A 22,668-nucleotide genomic window follows, 5' to 3' on the forward strand; every position below is an offset into this window, starting at 1 on the left:
CACCATTAAGAGAACGCCATGAATTGTTTGAACCATGAGCCAGAGGTGTTAGTTTTACAAAATATGCAGAACATAGATAGGAGCGTTCAATGTGACAGAGGGGTAGAGGACAGACTGCAGAAAAAATTGGCAGAAGGGAGTTACAAGGGCATAATGGGATGCCAAAGATAGAGGATGGGACTTGTGCTCTGATACCATGTTAGGCCAGGGGGTAACTCCTCAAAATGAGATTGTATTATTCATTTAGGTTTTTCATTATCATATACAAGAGGGAGTGACTGTTGAGTTTCATCTCCTGATGAATCTCCATTTTCTCTATTATTTATTTACACTATTTATAGTTGTTCACCCAATCCCTGTGATTAGGTGTTAACAAAGAGTTTGAAGCTTCCAAACCTGTGACCCCAGAGAAGGAAACAAAATGTATTAATGCCCACTAGAGACCAATATAGGTCAACAAGAGTTAAGCGTACATTAATTATTAATGGCCAAATGAGAGGAATTCCTATAGAAACAAGTATCTTTGAACTCTTCAAGGTCCAAACCATAGACATGTCAATATCAAATTCTTTTTAATGGTTCTAGTTTTATAACTTAAAATTATTAATCATGACTGGTCACTGCACCATAAGAATACCGACGCAAAATTCTTTCCAACTTCATGTATTGGCATCGTGAGGACACAAATGTAAAAAAGGGTTATTCAGTTAAATGCAGAAGACTGGTACAAAATAAGGTCGAATGGAAGAGTATCTGCATTGACTTTAGAAAGGAACATCAATGATCATATAATCTTCTTCAGGCAAGGGTAACTTGTTAGAAAGTCAGATAGTAAAAATAAATTATGGCATGTTAGGACATTTAATAGGATAAGGGTAACTTGTATATGAGATCCAAAAAGAAAACATTTTATGAAAACACAAGGGAAAGACAAGAGTGATCTCAAAGGGTTCCCCATCAATATCACTTCCAAATAATAAAAAAATTGTTAGTGTGACTGCACGATAGGAATACCAACACAAAGAATTATTTCCAGTTTTGACTGTTCACATTGTTAAGATAGATATGGAAAAAGGATTATTTGATTAAGTGAAGAAGACTAGGGAAAAAATGAAGTAGAATGGAAGAGTGTTCCAACTGACCCAAACAAGGCAGATCATACAATAGAATGGAAGAGTGTCCCAACTGATCCAAACAAGGCAGATCATACCATATTCTGTAGGAAAGGGTGCATTGTCACAATGTCAGATAGTAAAAAGAAATGATCATATGTCAGGTCATTTAATAGGATATGAGCAAATTGCATGTGTGATTGACAAGGAGGCCAAGTTTAAGGAACATAGGGAAACATCGAGAGTGACTTGAGAGAGTTCCCTGTCAATATTCCTTCCAGATAAAAAAAATTGCTAACTTAAAAGGGTAACTTGACAAGTGAGTTAAATAGAAAGAATTATATCAATAAAAGATATTACTATATAGACATGCAAGAGTAAAAGAAAAACATAAACACAGATAATATCTACAGTAGCCACAAAATATCACTGCCAGAGCAAGATATTGAAAACATCATCACATAATAAATAACTTAAACATGGAATAAATTATATCAATAGAGGATATTGTTTGAGAGTTTCATGAGAACATGAAAAACTAGTTTCTTATGAATTCAGGGAAGAATAAAGAAACAAATAAACACATCAATAGTAATCCTGAAAAAAGATATTTCAAATTATGGTCTTACAGAAAACACAACCATAAAAAAAAGCTTCCTGAAGAGCAATGCCAAAGCAAGAAAACAACAAATTGAACCAAAGCCAATACCAAAGATGACTTTCTTAGGAAATACCAAAGAGGAGGATTTGTAATTCACTGAGGCTAGAGAGAACAGTTTCAATACCCACAAAGGCGGTCTAAATGTTGGCCCAGTCCAAAAGATGCTATAAAAAAGTGATATAAAAAAAATACAGAAAAGAAGGTGTACAAATCAAAGGTTGTTTAAATGAAAGATTCAATGCAACAATTGCATGAGGTAAAAACACCAACTAAATCCCAAAACATAAATCTTAAGTAGCATTCGCTCCCCAACCAAAATCAAGAAACGCAAAAAAAATTCAAAAAAATTAAAAAGAACAGAAAGGTAGAAATTAAACAAAAAAAAATGGCCTTTCTATTTGCTTCAAGTACCCTGATCATAAAATGATAACGTTGAATGTGTGATATGATGGGTTTCAGGGACATATGCTGCAGAGGAACTTCCAAAGATAACATGAGCCTTTAGTTCAAAATGAAAAAAAAACAATATTGGAATATGGCAACCCAAGGCCGATAATCTTCCACGTCACTGTATCAGCCAACAGTCAGTCCTTGAATTCTTCATAAAACTAAATAGTCTGGACGTGCAAGTAAATATTGTTGGACACCTAATCCTAAAGGGTTAGTGTGGAAGCCAAAAAGACTAAGCAGTCCAAGAGACCTTGGGATCTGAAACCCAAGAGTCACAACATTGTATTATAAATGTACATCTCCTGTTAATAAAAAAATGAACTCACTGATTTATCTTTCATATCTGTCTTGCTGTCCATGTGAGTTTAACATGGTATCAGAGCGGGCGAATTCTGGCCCTACTCATATTTGAGCCACTTGTTTTGTGGTCTCTACCTACATGTCAGTTCTGTCTTTCTACTAATCAGAGTTATCAGAATTGCCACCTTATTGAGCTTTGTATTCCTCATTCTGCACCATATTATTTCCTACGCTCTGTGCACTCTCTATAATCATTTTCTGCCATATTCTATTTATATTCCCTGCGCTATGCTCCATACAAACCTGACATTTGAACGCTGGTCCGACATTATTCTCCTGCTCTTCTATTGTGCTGTCTGACCACCTGTTTGAATGCGTTGAGTGCCTGCCATTACCTGCGGTCTGCTACAATCCCATGTGGAGTATGAGGATTGTCCTGAGAATTATGAGGTTGCCCGTTACCTTTCAGAAATGAATCGCTGGAACGTTCTGTTACTCACGGCAGTAGAAAGGCGTGATTCGATTCATAGTATGCTATTCGATTTATGGTGTATATGAATGGTGTGATTCGGTTCATAGTGTAAATATTCGATGCATAGTATGTGATTCACTGTGCGTTGAAATCCATGTTCGTGGGTTGATATAAAAGGTCTCCATGTATTGATTAATTATTGGAATGAAGAATTGAACTTCTGCTGATCCTAAAACGTTTGAGAAGCTGTTAAAATTGCGTTGAAAGTTATGTAACGTTTGCTCTGAAGCTTGTTCCATTGACATATGTCATGAACCATTGTTGAAACGGTCATCATTGCCTCAAAAGTCATCATCACCTCGTTCGCCTTCTCTGCCATTGCATAGAAAGTAAAAATAGTAGCAAAGGTCTAGCGGGAGAGAATCCCATCAGCCTTCACGGATTTTGCTGCATCCCACATTGCATCAAACATCTTGTTATTGCCAAGAACATTGACAAGCAGATTCCGGGCATAAGGGTTGTGCTTGCCCCCAAGCAGATTAACAGACTAGTGGAAAAACTTGAGGGACGCTTCACCTGCCTTGTATGAGTTCTTCAGCACTGATCCAATCGTAACAATATAGATTAAAAAAAATGACATGGTAGGACCTCAGCAAAAATAGTGTGCGGTCCAAAATCCATGTGGTACAGCGATAACATAAGGTTGTCAGTTCCACTCTCGACAAAGGATTCGATAGCCTCTTCGAGCAATTGTATTTGCTCTCTAGAGCGCTGAACCAGGTCATTCTGGAAGGTAAGAATTTCTGGAGCAGCTTTCTCATTTCTCCAGGCCCGTTTTAGAAGCTCGACATCCGTAGCAGCCCCGGATACGTCTGCGGTGTCTTCTTGCATCCAAAATGCTTGAGAGGAGTTATTAGCTGGCCCGGGGGAAGAGGTTGTGCCTTCCCCGTTCTCCATTATTGTGTGGGCGTCTGTATCAATTCGAGCTACGCTGGTGCTGTAAACTCTCATTCCTCTACTCAATCAATCAGGTTTTTACAGTTGTGGTTTGAAAAAGGTACGAATGGTAAGGGTTTATGGTTTGTAACGCGAACGATGGACAGTTAACAGAATTGTCGAATGGTAATTCGGATGGTTGGAGAAAGTACAGAAGCTGTTGGTGCTGGAGTTGGAGGCGGTAGCAGCAGCAACAAGATGCCGACTCTTGAGGTATATGGAACGAATTTGACAAAACTGGCAGAGGAAGGCAAGCTTGATCCAGTAGTTGGATGGCAACCACAAATAGAACGTGTTACTCAAATATTGGGACGCCGTACAAAAAAATAATCCTTGTCTTATTGGTGAGCCTGGTGTAGGAAAAACAGCTATTGCTGAGGTACTTGCGCAGCGAATAGCTTCTGGAGATGTTCCAGAGACAATCAAGGGTAAAAAGGTCATCACTTTAGATATGGGTTTACTTGTTGCTGGTACCAAGTATCGTGGAGAGTTTGAAGAAAGATTGAAGAAATTGATCAAACAGAGTGATGAGATTATACTCTTCATAGACGAAGTTCATACTTTGATTGGAGCAGGTGCAACAGAAGGTGCAATTGATGCAGCCAATATTCTGAAACCATCTCTTGCACGAGGTGAACTTCAGTGTATTGGAGCCACCACCTTGGATGAATACAAGAAACACATTGAGAAGGACCCAACACTAGAGAGGAGATTCCAACCAGTACAAGTGCCAGAGCCAACTGTTGATGAAACGATACAGATACTGAAAGGTTTACGTGAGCGATATGAGATTCATCACAAGCTTCGTTATACTGATGAGTCTTTGGTGGCTACTGCAAAGTTGTCGTATCAATATATCAGTGATCGTTTCCTTCCTGACAAAGCAATTGATCTGATTGATGAGGCTGGTTCTCGAGTGAGATTGAGGCATGCACAGCTTCCTGAGGAGGCCAGAGAGCTTGAAAAACAACTTAGACAAATAACAAAAGAAAAGAATGAAGCTGTTCGAAGCCAGGACTTTGAAAAGGCTGGAGAGCTACGTGACCGGGAGATGGAGTTGAAGGCACATATTGTTGCTATAACAGAGAAGGGTAAAGAAAAATCAAAAGCTGAGAGTGAGGCAAATGATGAGGGTCCAACAGTGACATAGGCAGACATTGAACATATTGTATCTTCATGGACAAGTATTCCTGTTGAAAAGGTATCAACTGATGAGTCTGACAGACTTTTGAAGATGGAGGAAACTCTTCATCACCGTGTCATAGGGCAAGATGAAGCTGTAAAAGCAATCAGTCGAGCTATTCGTCGAGCACGAGTTGGTTTGAAAAATCCCAACAGGCCAATTGCGAGTTTTATTTTCTCAGGTCCAACTGGTGTTGGCAAATCAGAGCTTGCGAAGGCACTAGCAGCTTATTATTTTGGTTCAGAGGAGGCAATGATACGGTTGGATATGAGTGAATTTATGGAGAGGCATACTGTCTCAAAATTGATTGGTTCACCCCCAGGATATGTTGGTTACAGTGAACGAGGACAGCTGACTGAAGCTGTGAGAAGGCGACCCTATACAGTGGTCCTTTTTGATGAAATTGAAAAGGCTCATCCAGACGTCTTCAATATGATGCTTCAAATTCTTGAAGATGGAAGACTGACAGATAGTAGAGGACGGACTGTGGACTTTAAGAATACCCTTTTGATCATGACTTCTAATGTTGGGAGTAGCGTGATTGAGAACGTAGGCCGTGGAATTGGTTTCCAGCTTGATTACGATGAGAAAGACAGCAGCTACACAAGGATCAAAAGTCTTGTCAATGAAGAGCTGAAGCAATATTTTCAACCTGAGTTCCTGAATCGACTAGATGAGATGATTGTGTTTAGACAGCTCACAAAGATAGAGGTGAAGGAAATGACCAGACTTGAAGATGCATTAAAGTTACTGAATATCCTAATTCATTCCACTGTTGATGGGATGGTAAAAGTCAACAAAGAAACTCTTTTTGACATTCAAACTTATTTGCAAAATGCACAAGAAAAAATCGATTTTTTGCAGCTTGAATCACAGCTACAGCAAGAAGAGCTACATCAAAATAGACACCATTCTGAACCTGTTTTTGTTCAGAACATTAAGACAACCACCCATCAGCAGCATGTTAATAATGTTACAGTTCATTCAAATAAAGCAGCAGTTGTACATGCAGATGCAGAGACTCAATCTGCACTTCCCAAGCCCATCATCAGACCTTGGGAACAGCTTGTCCACAACAAGCACAAAATTGGTCTTGGATATGACAAGGACTTGTCCTTTCATATTCCAGACTATGCCAAGCCCAATCAGTTTCAAAGTGCTGGATTCATTGATGACAGTTCACCTGCTTCTCATGACAGTTCAACTTCAGCTGTTCCAGAATCTGCCCCTCTTCCGCAACAACAACAACAACAGATTAAGAAATGCCAACACTGTGACCGAGTTGGCCATTTGAAAGATCACTGTTTTGATCTTCATCCATGTAAGCACTGTCATAAAACCACTCATTCTTCAAACAGATGCTTCAAAAACAAACGTCCTGCAAGAACAAAGATTCATCTTGGATGGATCGCTTCTTGGCAATGGGCATCAACAACCAAGAAGATATTCCAAACACATGTCAGAACTTGTTCCAGAATATTGAACAGTCTTGCAGTTGAGTTTTCTCCATCTTCTCACCTTGTATCTGACAGGGGGGGAAATGATGGTCATCTACAAGCTTCAAAGTCACATCAAGCGAGCCCGAGCCACAACCTGCCACACCAGTTTCAGAGTTGCAGCCAGAGACAAAGATGCCCGTGAACAGATTGAGAACACTTCCTCTAGCAGAAGACACCAGCTTCTTGCCAGTTTTGGAAGAGTTCCAGGAATTGCATTAAGCATTCCAGAGTTGTTGGTCATCCTTAAACCATCACAGATTGAGAACACTTCCTCTAGCAGAAGACTCTAGCTTCTTGCCAGTTTTGGAAGAGTTCCAGGAATTGCATTAAGCATTCCAGAGTTGTTGGTCATCCTTAAACCATCACAGATTGAGAACACTTCCTCTAGCAGAAGACTCCAGCTTCTTGCCAGTTTTGGAAGAGTTCCGGGAACTGCACTAAGCGTTCCAGTGTTGGTGGTCATCCTTAAACCACCACCCTTTATACCAACATTTCAGAGAGCACATTCAGCCTAGTGCTGCCATGTATTTTTTGCACATTTTGTATTACAGCTCTTTTCTTGGACTCATACATAACCCTTTGGATTAAGGGGGGGAATGTTGGACACCTAATCCTAAAGGGTTAGTGTGAAAGCCGAAAAGACTAAGCAGTCCAAGAGACCTTGGGATCTGAAACCCAAGAGTCACAACATTGTATTATAAATGTACATCTCCTGTTAATAAAAAAATGAACTCACTGATTTATCTTTCATATCTGTCTTGCTGTCCATGTGAGTTTAACAAATATTAACCCCAGCTAACACAGGTCATATCAGCCCCTCTTGTCTCCTTTGCAATGTTCAAATGGCAATATAAGCACGTCATTGGAACAACTCCGAATGCAACTTTGGGAGAAAAATGTGAATCAATTCGCCGACTAAGTAATATCTACTTTTGATCAGATTGCTATTGAAAAAACCCTTCAGTAATCAAATTCCAGGCCACGTGTACTAATGTTTTCTGGGAAAATCCAATCTAGTTCAGTACTAATAAGAGAGGTCTATATGGATGTTGTACAGTGAGCTCAAAATCCAGAGTGGTCAAGACCAAATTTTCAGCCTCAAGTACTCGTTTCTTGTACTGTTCAAATCAGTCATTTGGAAGTAAATAATGGAAATTTTCCAAATTGTGCTTATGGTAAATCTCATAAGACACTATCAGCACACTATTGAGAGGACGAGGAGCGTCTTCTGATTTTGCAACTAAAAATATGCAAGCGGTTGCAATCAAAACTCTGTCATGTACAACATGCGATTATCTAAGGAAAAAGCGATGGCAAAGTGCAATTGTAGTTGCAACTATCATTGGTGGCAACTGCAAGCGCATGCCTATATTTTGAAGAAACGAAACATAGGAAAATCTCAAAGTTGTCTCCTTTTGGCAGTTGATTCCATCTCTTCTGGAGGGCGACAATCTCTCAATGGCCTCCCTTGTATAATAAACATCCACATCTGATCCTTCACTACAAATCGACTAATATTCTTCCTCGACCCTTCTCTCATTACCATTGCTATATTTAGCTTCCCTCAAACTTAGTCTACACAACCTTTCCTCCTCTCTTCTCCACATGGGCTTTCCTCCTCTCTTCTCCACATGGGAATAACACAGTCGGGATCTATTCTTCTCTTGGTAGGAGGAGTAGGAGGACCATCATTGGAAAAATCCCCTCTTATATCCTTAAATTTCCTGGGAAATCCAATCCCACTATTATTATTATGAACAAGATGAAAGTTCCCTGCAATCCAAGGTCCTCGTCTGAAAGCCTCTAGATGGGATTTGCAGATATCCGCCATTTCAATCAAAATCGGAGAAAGCAGAGCGATAGGCGAAAGGGTTAATTGGATATACACACCAATAGGTGAAAGGGGGTAAATGGATAAGCACATAAACACCAATGTGTTGACCTAGGTTGTCATTGACGTCAATATGGCAATATTCTAGATATTAGATGATGATATGAAGCCAAGAGGAAGCAGAGCAGATCCATGAAGAAACAGGAGCAAGGTCATCAGAATAGCCAAGCCATAAGCAAGAGAGGAATATTGTAGAATATCATAACAAACAGAGGAGGTCTCTTTGAAAGACATTGCCAAGCTAGAGGAGCCACATTGGAGCAAGAGGAGCCATATGGGAAGAGAATTGCATGTAATACATGCCCAAGAAGAACCAAGAGGAGCTACAGGAGGAGCCATATATATATATATATATATATATATATATATGCCAAAACAGAGCTACAGGAGGTGCCATATATATATGCCAAAGAAGAACAGGGCAACAAGAGGAGCAAACAGAGCCATCGGAGGAGCCAAGAGGAGCAGACAGAGCCAATGGAGGAAGCAAACAGAGCTATTGGAGCCATCAGAGAGAGAAAAACAAAGCCACCAAAGGAGCAAATAGAGCAAAGATCAGACAGAGCCAATGGAGGAAGAAAACATAGCTATCAGAGGAGCAAGGAGCAAAACAACGCTATTAGAGGCCAAAACCCAGATATATATGCATTTAACACTATCGATGACAAAAAAAACCATACATATATGCAAATACACTATCGAAGTGGAAAAGGCAGAGTTTATATAAGTATGTGCAGAATACTCTATCAGAGGCAGAGCAGTATATTATATCAGCGGGTTCTATTAAGTGTCACCCTCGAAACCTCCTATTGCAATAATGTATGCAAACCCGATGGTCCTATTATATCGCACCCTATTGTTATATCGCATCCGCAGTAATCGCAATGTATAAAGGGCTGTCACCCTCGAACCACCGATTGCGATATATATATATATATATATATATATATATATATATATATATATATATATATATATATATATATATATGGACCCAACGCAGGCATTAAAAATAGCCTATAATAATATCACGCTCGTCATATCGGGAGTAATGTATCGCATACATTGTAAAGCCTTGTCACTCCCGCAAGCACTGATTGTGATTGCAAGACCAGACCCGATGCAACATTGTAATTTGGCTTAATGTCATATCGCATCCATCGGCCATCGGCATCAGCCATCGGCCATTAACCATTGGCGACTGCCGATTGCGATTACAAGGCGGACCTGAAGCAGTTTCAAATGCGGGAGTAATATTTCTGAAGTCCACCCGTAGCGCTTCACTTGTGGTTTTTCATATATTTCCTGTATAATTCAAAAATGTATTGTGCGGGGTTTGAAGGGAAAAAAGGCTATAATAACACCCCTGATAGTTCAGGAGACCTGGACGATAGTTTAGTAGGCTGAATCAAGCCAATTGTGATTGCGATTGGGACGTGGCACGTCCGTTAAACAAAACTGTCTCTGTGTATGCCTATTATCATTGGACAAACGGGGCTCTATTACAGTTTGAACAAGTAGCAGTTTTGCTCTGTGTGTTTGGTCCTCTCTCATGAATGAACGTGTCCTATGAATATTGGAACGCTCGAATAGACAGAGGAAACCAAAATACGGGAAGTCGAAGAAGCAAGTGAGTTCAGAGGAAATGATAGCGACCGAGGAGGAAGCTGATAGGATAAGCGAGTATTGAGGAAGCCATAGAGACAACAGAGAAATGAAGCCAAAGACCAGGGTTGTCAGGTATAAGAGAATCAAAAATTGTTTGAATGGGTTTGTTGTTGGGCTATTGAACATTGTTGAAATAAGTTGGAGGAAACAGAGGCAGTGAGAGTCTCCAGCAGAACAGTGAGAGGGTCCAACAGAACAGAAAGGGGGTCCAACAGAATAGAAGAGGGCTGAAGGACCAACATGACAGAAGGCATTCGAAGGGTGAGCTTCTCAGCTAATCGTGTTACCCTGTGAAAGAATTAATCAGGTAAACAATGTAGCCTGATGAATAATTCTGTGATGTAATGAATAAAGTTTTATTTAACATTGTTTGAAGGGAGAAGTACCTAGCAGAGAAGCAGTTATGCTAAAGCATTTAAAGTGACAGTAAGAACAGATGCTTGGACAGAAAGTTGGTTCTTATGCAGAGCTTAGTGAAACTAATAGTAGACTCACTAAAGCTGTGTGGAGACTTTATCAGAGGTCATCTATTGAAGACTCTATGTGGACAGTATGAAGAGTTGCAAAGACTCCTTCATACGAAGACTGACAGTCATTGATGCTGTAGCATGGAGACTATAGTGAAGTTGTAAATAGACAGAACTCAGTAATGAAGAGTTCTGAGAGCATAACATTACTATCAAACGTGCCTTGACAATATTGGGTCAGAACCCTTGGGGTTAGTGCCTCAGAAGCAAGAAGGATTGGAGTCCTTGGGGCTGGTGCCTCAGAAGCAAGAAGGATTAGAGTCCTTGGGGTTGATGCCTCAGAAGTAGGAAGGATTGGAGTCCTTGGGGTTTATACCTCAGAAGTAGGAAGGATAGGTGTCTTTGGGACTGGTGTCTCAAGAACTGGAAGGATTAAAGTCCTTGGGAGTCGGTGCTCATAAGTACAAGATTGTTGCCTTAGCGAAACAGAGTTGGAGCTCTGGAGGTTGGAGCCTCACAAAATTCCAAGTTGGTTCTTGGCAACTGATTGAAACCACTTATATATTGTATCTATTTTACTGCAAATATTATATTAATAAAAGCATTTATTCTTGTTGTTCATATTGTGTTATAAATATAAATTTTTTAACTGGAGAAACAATAGTCGGAAAATAAATACTAATTCACCCCCCCCCCACTCTCAGTATTTCCAACAATTGGTATCAGAGCCAGTACCTTCATTCAAAGCTTAACAGCTTGAAGGTTGACCTTTAGAACACAAATGGCGAAGTCAAGGAAGAAAGTTTCAATCCTCCTAAGGATGTGTCTCCCTATACTACTAAAATAGAAGACAATCAATATGAGGAGGCTCCAAGGTTCAATGGGAACTTTAGTATATGGGAAGCAAGAATGAGGAATTTCCTATAAACTCAAGGCATTGAGATCTGGAAATCAGTGATTATTGATAGCAGGATGGATGAAGAATCCAAGGAGTACAATACAAAAGCAATGAAGGCAATCTTGAATGGGCTACCTGATTCTATAAAGAACAATCTAGAAAAATATTCATTGGCAAAGGGTATATGGGACAAACTTCACGACATTCACTTAAAAGGAGCATTGACCATGACCATCAGTCAAGAAGATGATGGAAATCAAGAAGGAAATCCAGAACCCATCATAGAAGATGAAGAGAATGAAAAAGATTTTGTAGAAGATCTCCTCGCTCAACTTATGGCTGCCATGGAAGAGATTAACAATTTGAAAAAGGAAAATGAGGAACTTAAGAAGATAGCACTAGTTGGTGACCAAGATCAAACAAGGAAGAAAGTTGATCTCATCAAGCTTCAAGTACAAGAAAGGGATGAAGAGATTGCCAAGCTTAAGAAGGAATTTCATCAAAGAAAAAGAAAGCATCATGAAGAAGTCATATCCATGAAAAATCAGTTGAATAAAGCAAAGAATCAGGAAGATACCTTGTCAAGTCAACTTGAACAAAGGCACAAGAGCTTGAAAAAACTTGAAGAAGAGATTGGTCAGTACAAGGTAGAGGCCTCCTCTCTCAAGTCTCAACTACAAGAAGCAAGGAAATAAGATCAAGGAGCTGAAAACACCTTGGAAGCATTGGAAGTCATAGAAGGACAGGTTGATGAAGTAGGAAAGGAAAGAAACACCATGATCTGTCAATTGAAAGCAAAGAATGAAGAAATCTTCAAAATGAAGTCAGATATCATCTCCCTTAAACTAGAAGCAGATGAAGCTACTCGTATCAAGGAAGAAATTGAGAAACAACTTGCTACGAAGAATAATGAGTGTGAAATATTGGAAGAAGAGATTGTCTCCCTCAGAACAAAGGTTGAAGGGATGAACATAATCTTGAAGAGCTCTCAGGCCTTGGATGACATACTCAGCTATCATAGATGTCCATTTGATAAATCAGGTCTCGGGTATGCAAGTGAATCCTCAAACAAGAATGAAAATCCTTCAAACAAAAGGGATGTGAAGAAGCCAGAAAGAAATAATGATGCTCCCGGTTCTAGCAAAGGCAAGGAGAAAAATCAAGGCTACAATAGAAGAAATCCTGTTCCAAGAAGAAATTCTACTCCATGAAGAAATCTTGCTGCAAGAAGAAATCCTGCTCCAAGGAGAAATCTTGCTCCAAGAAGAAATGTAGATGATGTCAAAGATGCAAGAGGCAATGGTTATGATCAAAGGATCCCAAGGTAGAAAGGATTCAAAAGTACATCAAGGAAATCTCCATCTCCCAGGTACCAAAGTTCATTTTTTGGTTATTGTTATTCTTGTACAAAATTTGGTCACATGGCAAAATATTGTAAATCGAATCATAAAAGTAGATGTTATGGTCCCCAACAATCTCCAAGAAACAATTTTGCAGGAAGAAATCATGAATTCTTATTCATGAACAATGTAGAATGATTCAAGTGTCATAAAATTGGTCATATGGCACAGGATTGTAACTTAACTTGGACCCTTACACAAGCTAAAACCATGCAAAAGAAGAAAGTTACACAAGTATGGAGAAGGAAGAAAATACAATCTAAAAGTCCCTTGAGCTCTCCAACCAACAACATATGTCATTGGCCTGAATTTTGACAATCTAAGCATTTGATGAGAAGACTCTGCCAAAAGAGATAATGCATACAGTTAGGGGGAGCCTATGATTCTTGATCATTATTGGAAAAGCTATTAGTGAAAGGGTCCTTATGAAATCCTTGTTGAAGCTATATTAACAATCATTCTTTGATTAAGATCATTTCTCAGGAGTACTCCACTGAAGAACATGATCCTGTAACCATTCTTTGGATTGTTGTTAAAGAAATAGGGAAAACAACTATGGTGCTGTTATCACAGAAGTTTATGTCTTGACTCAGGGATTTAATGTGAGAACAGATAAATTCTGGACACTAATAGAGGCAACCTTCAAACAAACATATACATTTGGAATGGAGTTTGAAGTAAGAGCAGCTGGCAGCATATAACAAAACTGAAGCATTGCATGAAGATGCAAATCAAAAAATGTATTTAAAAGCCAGTCACAGACTGGATAACTAAATCTGCTAAGAGGAAATAACTTGCTGAGATATGTACAAGAACACAAGGAAAAGATGGCTCATAGAAAGCAGAATGTTGTGCAGTCAAATATAACTTATGCTAAGACTGGTCACTTAGAAAATATAGCAACAGTAAGGCACAACCCCTCACCATTTCATCCAAATACAATGATGATTGAATACTAGATGGCAGTGACTTAAGGAGAAGCACATAGACACAAAGGAACTCGGAACTGAAGAAAGATAACAAGAAAGACAATCTCAGTGGCATTTTCTCACGATTCAAACTATGAAGGTCTCTCAATTCTGCTTGTGGAGACAACAATATGGATTGAAGCATAAAAACTTGGACTTGGACACTTGGTGTATGGCTATTTGAAATCTGATTGAAAGCATTGAAGTAGAGCATATTTTAGCATTGTTGAAGCCATGATAAAGTAGTTCTGAGACATGAATATGGAATAATGTGCTAATTGATGATAAAGCATCAATCCTTCTATCTTGAGTAAAAAGAGGAAGAGCACTATGACAGGGGAGTCACAGACCCATGAAGATCTACCATTCATGAAGAACAAAAGAAATTTGATAGGGGGAGTCCCAGAGCACTCCTTTGCCATTGATTTCAAAGGGGGAGAGAAGAAGAATATTGCCATCAATAACAAAGTGGGAGATTGTTGACCTAGGTTGTCATTGATGTAAATATGGCAATATTCTAGATACTAGATGACGATATGAAGCCAAGGGGAAGCATAGTAGATCCATGAAGAGACAGGATCAAGGCCATCAGGATAGCCAAGCCATAAGCAAGAGAGGCATATTGCAGAATATTAGAACAAACAGAGGGGGTCTCTTTGAAAGACATTTCCAAGCCAAGGGAGCCACATTGGAGAAAGAGGAGCCATATCGGAAGAGAATTGCATGTAATACATGCCCAAGAAGAACCAAGAGGAGCTACAGGAGGAGCCATATATATATATATATATCATATATATATGCCAAAACAGAGCTACAGGAGGTGCCATATATATATGCCAAAGAAGAACAGGGCAACAAGAGGAGCAACCAGAGCCATCGGAGGAGCCAAGAGGAGCAGACAGAGCCATCAGAGGAGCAAACAGAGCAAAGAGTAGACAGAGCCAATGGAGGAAGAAAATAGAGCTATCAGAGCCATCAGAGAGAGAAAAACAGAGCCACCAGAGGAGAAAACAGAGCAAAGAGCAGACAGAGCCAATGGAGGAAGCAAACAGAGCTATCGAATCCATCAGAGAGAGCAAAATAAAGCTATCAGAGGAGAAAAGAGCAAAACAAAGCTATTGGAGGCCAAAAACCAGATATATATGCATTTAACACTATTGGCGACAAACAAAAACCATACATATATGAAAATACACTATCGGAGAGGAAAAGGTAGAGTTTATATAAGTATGCGTAGAATACTCTATCAGAAGTGGAGCAATATATTATATTGGCAGGTTCTATTAAATGTCACCCGTGAAACCTCTGATTGTGATAATGTATGCGACCCGATGGTCCTATTATATCGCACCCTATTGTTATATCGCATTTGCGGTAATCGCAATGTATAAAGCGCTGTCACCCTCGAACCACCGATTGCGATATATCTATATATATATATATATATATATATATATATATATATATATATATATGGACTCGACGGAGGCATTAAAAACAACCTATAATAATATTGTGCCCGTTATATTGGGAGTCATGTATCACATACATTGTAAAGCCTTGTCACTCCTGCAAGCACCGATTATGATTGCAAGACCGAACCCGATGCAACATTGCAATTTGGCTTAATGTCATATCATGTCCATTGACCATCGGCCATCGACCATTGGCAACTGCCAATTGTGATTACAAGGTAGACCCGAATCAGTTACAGATGCGAGAGTAATATTTTTGAAGTCTGCCCTTAGTGCTTTGCTCGTGGTTTTTCATATATTTCCTGTATAATTCAAAAATGTATTGCGCGGGGTTTGAAGGGGAAAAAAGCCTATAATAACGCTCCTAATTGTTCAGGAGGCCTGGATGATAGTTCAGTAGGCTGAATCAAGCCGATTGCGATTGCGATTGGGACGTGGCATGTCCGTTAAACAAAATTGTCTCTGTGTATGCCTATTATCATTGGAGAAATGGGGCTCTGTTATAGTTTGAACTTGCAGCAGTTCTTCTCTATTTGTTTGGTCCTCTCTCATGAATGAACGTGTCCTGTGAATATTGGAACGCTCGAATAGAAAAAGGAAACCGAAATCCAGGAAGCCAAAGAAGCAAGCAATTGAAGAGGAAATGACAGCGACTGAGGAGGAAGATGATAGGATAAGCGAGCGTTGAGGAAGACGTAGAGCCACAGAGAAAGGAAGCTAAAGGCCAGGGGTGTCAGGTATAAGAAAACAGAGAATTGTTTGAATGGGTTGGTTGTTGGGCTGTTGAGCGTTGTTGAAATAAGTTGGAGGAAACAGAGGTAGTGAGAGGGTCCAACAGAATAGAAGAGGGCCGAAGTACCAACAGGATAGAAGGCATTCGAAGGTTGAGCTTCTCAGCTAATCATGTTACCCTGAGAAAGAATTAATCAGGTAAACAATGTAGCCTGATGAATAATTCTGTGATGTAATGAATATAGTTTTATTTAACATTGTTTGAAGGGAGAAGTACCCAACAAAGAAGCAGTTATGCTGAAGCATTTAAAGTGACAATAAGAACAGATGCTTGAACATAAAGTTGGTTCTTATGTAAAGCTTAGTGCAGCTAATAGTAGACTCACTAAAGCTGTGTGGAGACTTTATCAGAGGTCATCTATTGGAGACTCTGCGTGGACAGTATGAATAGTTGCAAAGACTCCTTCATAGGAAGACTGGCAGTCATTGATGCTGTAGCATGGAGACTACAGTGAAGTTGTAAACATACAAAACTCAGTAATGAAGAGTTCTGAGAGCAGAACATTACTATCAAACGTGCCTTGACAAGATTGGATCAGAACCCTTGGGGCTGTTGCCTCAAAAGCAAGAAGGATTGGAGTCCTTGGGGCTGGTGCCTCTGAAGCAAGAAGGATTGGAGTCCTTGGGGTTGATGCCTTAGAAGTAGGAAGGATAGGTGTCCTTGGGACTGGTGTCTCAGGAACTAGAAGGATTAAAGTCCTTGGGAGTCAGTGCTCCTAAGTCCAAGATTGTTGCCTTGGTGAAACAGAGTTGGAGCTCTGGAGGTTGGAGCCTCACGAAAATCCAAGTTGGTGCTTGGAAACTGATTGCAATCACTTATATATTGTATCTATTTTACTGCAAATATTATATTAATAAAATCATTTATTCTTGTTGTTTATCTTGTGTTCTGAATATAATTGTTTTAACTGGAAAAACAATAGTCAGAAAATAAATACTGATTCACGCCCCCCCTCTCAATATTTCCAACACAATGAAATATAAAAAAAATGCAATGTGGTGAGGTGCTTCAGTTGTTCTTTTTAATGTAGGCTGAGGAAAGTCCCCAGGCCAAATTTCACAGAAATTGCAAGATTGAAAGAGCAGATCTTCACTTTGTAGAACATATAGCGCCCTAGCGGGCGGGGCTGAGACATGTGTGGAGCCTTCCCTTCTAGGTGATGCTCAGCGAAGCAGTTGGCCATCCTCACAATGATGCACCTAGTCGAATCGTTCGACCAATAGAATGGGGCTTATGTCTACACTGCCTATTTTTACGAAGGAGCTGGATGGTGGAGATATAGACCCTGAAGTGTAGGGATTAAATTTACAACTATTAGAAATAAATAAGAGGCTTCAGACTGGGCAGGTTCTTGATGAAAAACTAGATGGGGCATGATCTCCATCTCCAGAGCCCTTATATGACAACATGGGAATCATAGTAAATACAAGAGAATATAGGGCCCGTGAGAAGCTAAGTAGAGAAAGGCAAGAGATCAGAGTGATGCAGTTAAGGATACACATGGAAGTGATAAAAGAAGTTCTAAATTCTTGGTAAAATGAAAAAAAAATCAATAAACTAGTCTTAAATGAAGTGAGTTCCACATAATTTTTATAATAAAAATGCTTACAAGTAACTATGAGGGTTATAAACTCTTTTAGCAGAGATTTGGGACTAGTGGGTTTTGGGTCCAAATTTTGAATCTGGGCTTTGATACCACATGTGAGGATCCATCCTAAGGTTCTCTAACTAAAAAATAAATTTCTCTAATTTTAAACACAATAATATGGGAAATAACTTACTTATCTCTAAATATTTATTTGATGATAATATACCATTAAAATTTATTTACCATAGATTAAATAAGAATGAATTTCATTGTAACCATTTACATAAGTAATCAATAAATGAAGGAATACCTATTCCAATAGCTTAGTTGAGATGCTCCTGAGCTCTTGACTTTGTTGGGATGCTCCTCTTGATTACCCGACTGGATTTTCCTCCTAGCCAACTAGGAAGTATTTCCTAGCCCAGGGAACCTCCACAGGTTCCCTTGCCCTCCAAGCCCAAGTCCAACTAGATGTAGTGTGTCCAAGTTTAACCAACACTCTCCAGATCCAAGTTTGATCTCCCTCTTCTTTTTCCACATCCCTCCTCCAAAAAAAAACCAAAACCAAAACCAAGACCAATGATTTCCCTCCTCTCCTCTCATCATCCTTCCCCTTTTATGTCTCTTCCTCCCATCCACCTCAACCACCTATCATTAATGTCATGACTACCCCCTCATCCTTTCATTTAGTATTCTTGAATTTTCTCACCATATCTTGTTCAAGTAGATTTGAGATGACATTTTGGGGATAAGATATGAATATTTAATTTGGAAATTAATTGGAGAAGACCATATCTTCTCCCAAGTAGATTTTGAGAATACACCTTGGGATATGGATATTTAATTTTGAATAAATGGAAGGAGACCATATCCTATCCAAAATTAAATTTGAGAAGACAAGTTGGGAATTGAATAATAAAAATAATAAAATTTATATCAGTGAATAAAATTACAGTTTCACAAACATAGGTATACACCAATATTTCTTGATAATTATAAGTCAATATTTTCAGGTAATTTAAACACTAATAAAATTTGCATGATAAGATTAAGTAGGGCATTACATTTGACCACCAAGGACTTGGAAAATTGCTTTGTCCTTTGGGCATGTGGAGTCTTAGGATGTTCAAGATGAGATAAAACATCCATAAGGAGGCTAAAAATTGTTGTCTTAGATACCATTTTAAACATTTACCTACTTCAAGATATAATGTAGTTTCATGGAGAATTCAAAGATATTCATCCACTAGTAACATTCATTACATGCCATACATTGGATAATGTATGTAGTACTCTACTAGAAAGCTTTCCAAAATCAATCCTCAAAAATTAGGGCATGAATTTAGCATATTCTAGAGCAAAAATTCCATACATTAAACAAATTCAATAGAAAGATGTCATCAACATTAGGCACTTACAAGAAGGAATGCAATATACCCATCCATTACTCGAGAAAAATAGCTCCAAAGAAGAAGTGTGAATAATCTCCATACATCAAAATGAATCGAAAGAGCCTCCAATAGTCAAAGAAACAAGTGTGAGTTCTTTACAAGAGAAACAATCCAAGTGTGATGATGATGAGTAGCTCAAATGAGCTCTCATCTATTTATACATGATCTACTACGTCAAATTTTAGCCTAGAAACCCACAACATTATAAAATTGGGCAAGATACATCCCTTAGTCACAAGTCGACAAAGTAGCCTTATGAAAATATGAATTAGCCATCCAAATTCAAGATGAAATGATGATGTCAAGTTGATGTAGTGTTTTCGGAAGGAAACAATGAGTCCTATTTGTGCCAAAATGTGCAAGAGGGCTCCATAAATCTCGAACTAGAGGATGGCCTCTAACTCTCCATGCAAATAATCATCTGGGGTCCCAATTTGTGTTTGGGGCAATAAAACTGGTGGCATATGTCTCTTGATGATAGAATAGCCTATAATGCACTAGTACTAAGGGCTCTGATGATGGTGCTTTCCCTACCATGTCTCAAGGGGTGATACAAACCTCCTATGGGCCTTGGATTAGGTGCCACACCACTTGGTGAACGATAGTCTGGTCAAGGAACAGTGATCTAAGTGCATCATCTCATGAATAAGATGGGGCAATAAGCAGGTTTCTTAGGGTGTTGAAGGTTCCCATGGAATGGAATGATGCTTTGCACATGATGGGAGTCCCATGTCTCTCAACACTTTACTCAAGGATGTAAATATGATCATCTGGTGGACTTGGGGCCCAATTAAGTTACCTAGCACATGATAAAACCACCTTCCAATTACATATAATGTCTAGTGTTTCATCCTCACCATTGGGTATAATAATTCATTAGTGCATCTATGTGAACCAAGCTTGTTAATCAAAGGCACATTGAGACTTCATTTTTGGCTTCCCTTCCAAAATTAGGGCTTTAAACTCATAATAGTGTTACCTCCCTAGGTAGGAGTAGTTAATAAACAACCCTATTAGGTGTTTCAATGCCCTAGGGGAAAGACAAGTCCCTGGTCTATCCTTCAATTGTTAGGTGTCATATGAATGGTGATGCATGGATGGGGACATGGGGATATTAAGCCCAAATTCCATGGGTTCAAGGATAGAAATGATGAGGGATGTCTATATAAGAGGTGTATATATCATAGTATTCAAAACCAAAATCGTTGACTGGGCCGGTCCACCTAATAAATATGGTTTCAAATCAAAATTGGTCAGATCTCAATGAACCAGTTTTTAAAAAAATACATGAAATCATTAATTTTAATGAAAAAAACTATTTTTAAGATTTAAAACCATGATCCCAAACCAATAGAGACAAAATATGCAAATTTTTCTCATCTATATACCATGTAAAGGTGAATATATAAAAATTGCACTGAGTGCAATACATATCATCAACAAAATACATAAGCAATGAGGCTCTGGATGGCCTATAAGTCCAAAAACAATGGTACAAGCTATGGGGCCTATTAGAGAATCTATTCGGTTTAACTGACTAGTCAGATGAAAAGAGGGCTAGCCCAAGTCAAGTCAATAGTTATGTACTGTAATGAAAGGATAATTAATGACATATTAAGCATCATGTCTGGTTAGACAGTTATATTGCCATAATTGTCTCGATAGTCTATATATATTTGTTTGCATAACAATGTATGAAATTTTGGTTCAACATATAATAAAGAATATATTTGTGTGCTTATGTTGGTTATCCATTATTGTGTCCCTTTTATCTTTACTTATGCTTGTCATGTAATTACTCGTTATTTGTCTACTAGTAACAATGTATGTTTTTCGCTAGACTACAATATTCGTTCCCTTGCTGATAGTCAGAACCTGAGTCACATAGTATGTAAGCATAAGTGTTTACATTAGAAGAGATACAATTATGGTGGGATACAAAGATCAATAATTATTTAAAAAACTATGCCTGCCGGAATCGTCTATCAATCACGGAAGTCAGAGCCAACTTCTTTACGGAAGCACATGAATGATTCATAGAAGGTGCCCAAGTCGAAATAAAGAAGTTCCTCGACTGTGTTTCCCATGAAAAAACCTTAGAACAAAACTGACTCTCAACTTCTGCTAAAGTTATTCAATAGTATACAAATAAATTTACATTAGTGGCTTGAGTCAAATCTTGAAGACTATTGCGAAGAGCGAGCAGTAGAATATCAGAGCTCGATTGAACATATTAAGACCAAATTTTACGACAATTTGTTTTTCACAATCCCTACCCTCTTACACAAGTTATTTCTCGAAAAAGGTGTAATGATATTGTTGAATATCGACCACTATTAGGAATACCAATTAATACCAATTGGTGAAAATTTCTTGACGCCCAGTGTAAAGATACAAAGGAAGCATGAGATTATTTCTTAAGAAAATAATCATGGCCAACGGATATCTTTGGCGAACTGACACTAAGTCGGGTCGGCGGGGGGGGGGGTAACGTATCGTTAGAAATAAAGAATAAAAATGAAAAGAAAGAAAATAAAGTTCAAAAACTACATGTAATTGAAAAAATGGAAGGAAGAAAGTCAACTGCTAGGAAGCAACAACGAGAAAGAAACCAACCTAATAGTGAACAACAATATAAAAAAATCAACTAGCATACATACAAAGCAAGGGACAAAAGGCAATAGCAACGGGAGAAAATTAGAGAGCAAGAATACCAAAGGAAAAGAATGGACAATCGGGAGCGTGAGAGCAAAGATGCACGAAACTAAGTAAAGTTGAGAGGCATATCATCGCCCACACTGATAGAAAATGATGGTCTACTTATAGCTCAAAGAGAACAAGTAGACACTATGGAAATCAATGACTCTGGTCCAACAATAAGAAGAACTCTTACTATAGCAATCGCAAGTCCCAGATTTCGAGAATTTCTTCAATCGTGAAATTATTTAGAAATACCTGTAGTTTGGTAAAATGAACGTGAAAAAATACACCATCAAGAGATAGAAAATCATGATTAAGATCAATCAAACAATAATAATGAAGTAGAAAAATGACTTCTCCAACTGAGCAATCTCACGATCGTTTCCACCCTACCGCAACTAGTATTCGTTGAAGAAACTCAAAGTGCAGAATCAATCGATGAAGAGTTGCGACCTCAAGGAAGTCAGTTCACAAAATATATAGATAGGGCGTGTCTGATCCAAGTGGATATTGGTGGCCACCCGCCAATTCCACTTGGACCCCCACCATTTCTTCTTTTAGTTTTTCAGTTTCTTTAATTGTAGTATAGTTTACTATTTTTATCAATTTTTCAGGTCCTAAACTTCTGGAACCGTTTTTAGGCCCTAAATGACGTTTTTTTGGAAATCTACTGCCAACAAGTTCTTGTCTAAAATC

At 38.7% G+C, this 22,668-nt stretch overlaps 1 non-coding gene and 3 pseudogenes across 1 annotated transcript; 3 read left to right on the top strand and 1 right to left on the bottom strand.

Moving 5' to 3' along the window:
• Positions 1-4,122: 4,122 nt before the first annotated feature.
• On the top strand, positions 4,123-5,346 carry LOC149265717 (ATP-dependent Clp protease ATP-binding subunit ClpA homolog CD4B, chloroplastic pseudogene; annotated as a pseudogene).
• On the top strand, positions 5,154-7,609 carry LOC149265718 (chaperone protein ClpC1, chloroplastic pseudogene; annotated as a pseudogene).
• Positions 7,610-7,617: 8 nt separating this feature from the next.
• On the bottom strand, positions 7,618-8,504 carry LOC149265719 (cyclin-T1-4-like; annotated as a pseudogene).
• An 8,717-nt stretch (positions 8,505-17,221) lies between these two features.
• On the top strand, positions 17,222-17,480 carry LOC149265720 (RNase MRP). The gene has a single exon (XR_016261310.1).
• The last annotated feature ends 5,188 nt before the right edge of the window (positions 17,481-22,668 follow it).

The sequence above is a fragment of the Pinus tabuliformis genome, chromosome 6 (assembly GCF_031772625.1).
Source record: "Pinus tabuliformis cultivar Carrire ecotype Pingquan chromosome 6, CPIR1, whole genome shotgun sequence".
Taxonomy (NCBI): domain Eukaryota; kingdom Viridiplantae; phylum Streptophyta; class Pinopsida; order Pinales; family Pinaceae; genus Pinus; species Pinus tabuliformis.